This window comes from Trichosurus vulpecula, chromosome 4, assembly GCF_011100635.1.
Source record: "Trichosurus vulpecula isolate mTriVul1 chromosome 4, mTriVul1.pri, whole genome shotgun sequence".
In the NCBI taxonomy this organism is placed as follows: Eukaryota; Metazoa; Chordata; class Mammalia; order Diprotodontia; family Phalangeridae; genus Trichosurus; species Trichosurus vulpecula.
In genome coordinates, this window is record NC_050576.1 from 383,208,623 (window position 1) to 383,214,230 (window position 5,608).

The 5,608-nt window shown below is 34.4% G+C and overlaps 1 pseudogene; it reads right to left on the reverse strand.

Annotated features, from left to right (window-relative positions):
• Positions 1 to 265: 265 nt before the first annotated feature.
• On the reverse strand, positions 266 to 4,450 carry LOC118847294 (annotated as a pseudogene).
• Positions 4,451 to 5,608: the final 1,158 nt, after the last annotated feature.

Here is a 5,608-nt window from a genome sequence, read left to right on the forward strand (position 1 = left end):
AGAATACTAGAAGAAAATTGGGAAAAGAAAAGAAAATGATGCAAGAAAATCATGAAAAGATAATTAATAGCTGGGTAAAAGAGACATAAAAAACACTGAAGAAAATAATTCCTTAAAATTATTGGACAAGTAGAAGCTAATGACTCCATAAGACATCAAGAAACAATAAAATGAAGACAAAAGAATTAAAAAAGAAAAGAAAATGTGAAATTTATCATTAAAAAACACTAACCTGGAAAATAGATACAGAAGAAATAATTTAAAATTACTGGACTATCTAAAACCCATGGTAAAAAGAAAAAGAGTCTAGACATCATATTTCAAGAAATTATTAAGGAACACTGCACCAATATCCTAGAATTAGAGGGTAAAAGAGAATTTGAAAGAATCCATCAATCACTTCCTAACAGAGATCCCAAAATGAAATGTCCCAGGAATATTATAGCCCAATTCCAGATCTCTCAGGTCAAGGAGAACATATTGTGAAGATAGGAGAAAGCATTAGAAACCACAATCCCACAAGATCTTGTTTTCAAAAAAATCACTTGAAACAGACACATGCAGAGTTAAAATAAGGGACAGAAGCAGTATCTATAATGCTTCATGTGAGATTAAAAAAGGCAATGATAGCAATCATTATTTAAGACAAGACAAAAGCAAAAATATATCTAATTGAGATAACCAGGGAAAATATGTCTTGCTAAAAGGTACTACAGACAATTAAGTAATATCAATACAAACACATGTGCATCAAATGGCAGAGAATCTAAATTTTTAAAGAAAAGTTAAATGAGTACAGGAGGAAATAGACAGTAAAGCTATACTAGTGGGGGATCTCACCTTTCTGCTCTCAGAACTAGATAAACCCAACCATAAAATAAATCTAATGGGAGAAGAGTATACTTTCTTTCCAGCTGTACGTAGCACCTAATCCTGAAGAGTGGGTGAGTCAAAGAAGAAATTATAGAAACAATGATTTCATTAAAGAGAATAACAGTAATATGATATATTAAAATTTGTGGGATGTAGCCAAAGCAGTAGTTTGAAAAAAAAACCTTACATTTCTAAACCAATAATAGCATCAATAAAAAAGAGAAAGAGCAGATCAATAAATTGGGCATGAAATTAAAAAAAAAAACTAGAAAAAGAACAAATGAAAAATCCCCAGTTAAATACCAAATAGAAATCTTGAAAATCAAAAGAGAGATTAAGGAAAATGAAAATTTTAAAAATTAACTAATAAATAAAACTAGGAACTGGTTTTATAATGAAACCAATAAAATAGATAAACTATTGGTTAATTTATTTAAAAGAAGAAAAGAAAACCAAATTACCAGTATCAAAAAAAATCTTCATCAATGAGGATGAAACTAAAACAATTATTAGGAGTTATATTGCCCAACTATATGCCAATAAATTTGATAATCTAAGTGAAATGGATGAATATTTACAAATATATATATATATGTATATATATATATATATGAATTAGCCTGACCAACAGAAAAGATAATACAATACTTAAATAATGCTATATTAGAAAAAAGAAATTGAACAAACCATCAATGACCATATGGATACACAAATTAATTCTACCAAAAATTTGGAGAAAAAATAATTCCAATACTATATAAACTATTTGGAAAATAGATAAAGAATTCCTTCTATGACACAAATTCCTTCAAATTCCTTCTATGACACAAATATGATTTTGATAACTAAACCAGGAAGAGCAAAAACAGAGAAAGAAAACTACAGGCCAATTTCCTCAATGAACTTGATGCAAAAAGTTTAAATAAAATACTAGCAATGAGGCTAGAGCAATGTAACACAGAGATTATGCACAATGATCAGGAGAGACTTAGACCAGGTATGCAAAGCTGGTTCAATATTAGGAAAACTATGAGCACAATTAACCATGTCAATAACAAAAAGTAACGAAAATCATATGATTATTTCAATAAATGCAAAAAAATGAAAAACCGCAACACTAATTAAAAACACTAGAAAACATAGGAATCAATGGAACTTAAAATAAGTAGTATCTTTCTAAAATCTACAGCAAGCATTATCTGAGGAGCACCTAGGTTGCATAGTAGATAAAGCACTGTCTGTGGAGTCAGGAAGATTTAAGTTCAAATCTGGGCTCTGACACTTACTACCTATGTGACCCCAGGCAAGTCCCTTAACCCTATTTGCCTCAGTGTCTCCATCTGTAAAATGAGCTAGGAAAGGAAATAGCAAGCTACTCCAGTATCTTTGCCAAGAAAATCCCAAATGCTTAAGAAGGAGTTGGACTTGGCTAAAACAACTAAACAACAAGCATCATCTCTAATGGAACCTTCTCAATAAGATCAGGACTGAAACAAAAATTTCCATTAATACCACTAGTATTTAATATTGAACTAGAAATGCTATCTATATCAATAAGATAAGAAAAAGAAATTGAAGTAAAAGAGTAGGCATTGAAGAAAGAAAGCCATCACTCTTTGCAGATGATGTGATGAAATTCTTAGACAATCTTAGAGAATCAACTGAGAAAGTACTTGAAGCAATTACCAACTTAGCAAAGTTGCAAGATATAAAATAAATCCACATATATTATCAACATTTCTACATATTATGAAGTCTAGCAGGAAGAGATAGAAAGAGAAATTCCCTTTAAAATAACTGCAGATAACATAAAATACTTTGGAATCTACCTGCCAAGAAAAACCCAGGGATTATATGAATACAATTACAAAACTCTTCTTTCACACAAAACAAAGACAGATCTAAACAAGTGGACAGATCTATGCAACTAATTGCTCATGGGTAGGCCAAATCATTGGGCAGCTAGGTGGCACGGTGAATAGAACACCAGAGTCAGGAAGATCTGAGTTCAAATCTGGCCTCACATATTCACTAGCTGTGTGATCCTTGGCAAATCACTTAACCTCTGTTTACCTTAATCCCCTGGACAAGGAAGTGGCAAACCACTCCAGTACCTTTAATAAGAAAACTCCATGGACAGTATTGACGTGCCATGGTCTATGGGGTCACAAAGAATAAGACATGACTGAAAGACTGAACAACAACAACAAGGCTGAGCCAATATAATAAAAATAACAATTTTACCTAAGTTTATTTATTCAGTGCCATGCCAATCAAACTACCAAATAATTATTTAATGGAGCCAGAAAAAAATTATAACCAAATTCATTTGACAGAACAAAAGGTCAAGAAAATCAAGAGAATCAATGAAAACAATGTGAAGGTGGCAAAGTTCTTCAAACAACTGGGAGTGAAAGATGGTGGCCTCTGCCTCTCGGGCAATCAAGTGTTGCACCTTCACAGCTTCTACTGGATAGTCCCCTTTGGCAGTCTCCCCAGACAGCATGATACAATCAGCTCCATCCAAGACAGCACTGGCTACATCACTGCCTTCAGCCCGTGTTGGGCATGGCTTCTTAATCATGGTCTCAAGCATCTAAGTGGCACAAATAACAGGTTTCCCAACTCTTACACCTTCCAATCATCATCTTCTGAGCAATGAATACTTTTTCTGCAGGGATCTCAATACTTAGGTCCCCCCGAGCAACTATGATGCCATCACTGGCTTCCAGGATCTCATCAAATCCTTCGTGGTTTTCAATCTTGCATGATCTTGATGTTTTTGCCCTTCTCTCCCAGGACCTTCCTAACTGCATGGACATCATCTGCCTTTCGGATGAAAGATGCAAATACCATATCCACCCCTTGCTCTAATCCAAAGTGCAGACCTTGGATATCCTTCTGAGACAGAGCACGCAAGTCTACAGCTCCCCCGGGAAGGTTGACACCCTTCTTACTGCCCAGCATGCCGCCATTCTCCACCTCAGCCATAAGGAAATCCAGACCTCTCTCCTTCGCAAAAGAGAAACGAGCCCATCATCCACAAAGATTTTGCTACCAACGTCCACCACCTTGCAAATGTTTTTGTAGTCTAACCACAGGACATTTGCATCACATTTCTCCATATAGGCTTCGTCCAAGGTGACTTTGAGAGCGTTGCCCTTTTTTAGCTCCACTTCGGCTGTGCCACTGCCCTTGATGAGTCCAGTTCGGATCTCTGGTCCTTTGGTGTCCAAGGCTATTGCAAGAGGCCGGTAATAGATAGGATCAGAAGCATAGCTCTCTGTGGCTGCTCGAATATTTTTGATAGTCTCTGCATGGTACTCATGAGTTCCATGGGAGAAATTTAGACAAGCCACATTCATTCCAGCTTTACTCATCTCTTCTAACTTGTCCACAGATCGGGAGGCTGGGCCAAAGGTGCAGATGATACCAATGTTTGGGCAATAGTGGGCTCTGAGTCAATGTCCAAATGACACATATGTTCCAGAAAGCTGTCAGCCATGGCAGCAAACAGCTGCTGGTTCTGAAGAGTTTTGTATGTAATTTTACTGGGTGTTCTGCCCACATCCATGTTGCTAGCGCCACAGGTGTTCCTTCCCGTAGTGCTGAAATTACATTATTTCCTGCTCCAAAGAGAAGCTCTTCTGTTGCAATAATCATTTAAACAATCTAGTACTGACCAAGATGTAGAGTGCTGGATTAGTGGAATAGATTAGGTACATAATACATTATAGTAAATGATCACAGTAATCTAGTGTTTAGTATATCCAAAGATCCAAGCTTTGGGGCTAAGAAATCACTATTTGACAAAAACTGTTGGGAAAACTGGAAAGCTGGTTGGCAGAAACTGAGCGTGGACTAACATCTCATACCATATACTAGTATAACAAGATAAGGTCATAACAGGTATGTGATTTAGACATAAAGGGTGATATCATAATCAAGTTAGGAGAGTATCACCTATTTTTCCTGATTCTTTTTTTCTGTTGAGAAGTACCTTTTCATATTTTTGACCATTTATTTATTGAAGAACTCCTTCCATTTTTATATAGTTGAATCACTTCCTTATATATTCAGTGTCTGGTATCTTATCCTGCCACAATCTTCCTAAGACAATTCAAATGGAAGTGATTCAGTAAATCCATTTGATCCTGCTCTCCCTCCCCTTTAAGAGTTCATTTATGGCTTATTCAATTACTTTTTCTAGGAATAAACTATTTAAATTATATAGTTTTTGCTCTATTAATCTATGTATTTTATATTGTTATAACTATTAATTTAATTTAAATTGGCAGTTTGGGCATATAATTGAGTTATTTTTTAACAATTTCATTAATTTATTCATTTGTTTTGTCAAATCTTTTATTCATATTGGATACTAGCAATTTGGTTGTCTTTTTATAAAGATCAGATTAGCTAATGGTTTATCTTAACTTTTTCCCAAACAATTATTTTGCTTTCCCTTTAATTTTTTATTTGATTTTAAGGTCTTATAGTTTATTGTTCGGTTGGAATTTTAAAATTTCTTAGCATTCTAGCTTTAAAATTGCACACTCAATTCATTAATCTCTTCTTTATTTTTAAATTGACAAAAGCATTTAGAGATACAAAATTTTACTTCAAGATTTTTACTATAGTCCAAATTCTTTCTATCAATGTTGTCATTGCTTTAATGACATTTTCTATGATCCAAATGATTTCCTCTTTGATCCATGAATTCATTAGATTTGTT